The following is a 1,023-nucleotide window of genomic DNA, read 5'->3' as shown; positions in this document are numbered from 1 at the left end:
ATCTCCCATACAGATGTATGACGCAATCACCTGGCCACGTTCGAAGTCTGTGAGTTCCGCACAGCGCCCCATTGTGCTGTCTCACGATGTCTAATGACTACTGAGGTCGCTGATATGGAGTACCTGGCAGTAGGTGGCGGCACAATGCACCTAATATGAAAAACGTATGTTTTTGGGGTGTCCGGATACTTTTGATCACATAGTGTATACAGAGATAATTGTTTGCAAACATTATGCACAAGAACATTGCTGTAATTGTGGCGTTTACTCTTACATACATGTAAATGTGCCTAAAGGGAGTTGGGTGTAATCAGTAACGTTACAAATTGCATGATTCAGTCGGTTGCATTGATAAAGATTTAAAGCTTCGTACAGTTTTACCATTGGAAGTTGCTTTCAACTGCAAAAGGGAAAAGCATTGTTATGTCCATCATTACCTAACTTACGCATGTTACGTTGACAGAAAGGTTTTTGTTCTTCTGTTTTGAGTCCACATGGCACAATTTAAACATTCGCAACTGAAGTTTTAAGACAGCGACATTCCGAACTATTTTGTGGAGGAAATTACTGCGCAGTAAATGCAATGAAATATTTCTCATAAAATCTTGTAAAATGCATTGTTCACCTAGGAACGGTCTTAAAATTCTTATGCATTGCTGACCCTCACGTAAATACTTAACTAAAGTGTTTCCGCAAGTTTCCATCTCACGCACAAGTTATCGGGAATAGCGTTGGGGATGGATATAGAACCCGCTATGGGCTTCGTCATTGCTGTAGCTTATTTATTTTTTTATATAAAGATGTAAACAAGACAATGCATAATTCATTCTAGTGAGGTGATCAGTGCTCCAGTGGTTCTATCATATGTGTAACGTGGATATTGGGTGGCGTGCACAGATTGCGGCACTGCGCTGTAGATCATTAGCAAACCCTTGGCTTAATCACAAATAACCTGTTCCAATCACCGTGGGCTGTGATCCCACAGTGTTACTGTTGTGTTGGCAGAAGAGTCAACACCGTGTT

Source organism: Schistocerca americana, chromosome 10 (assembly GCF_021461395.2).
Source record: "Schistocerca americana isolate TAMUIC-IGC-003095 chromosome 10, iqSchAmer2.1, whole genome shotgun sequence".
NCBI lineage: Eukaryota > Metazoa > Arthropoda > Insecta > Orthoptera > Acrididae > Schistocerca > Schistocerca americana.
This window is presented reverse-complemented; position numbering follows the sequence as displayed.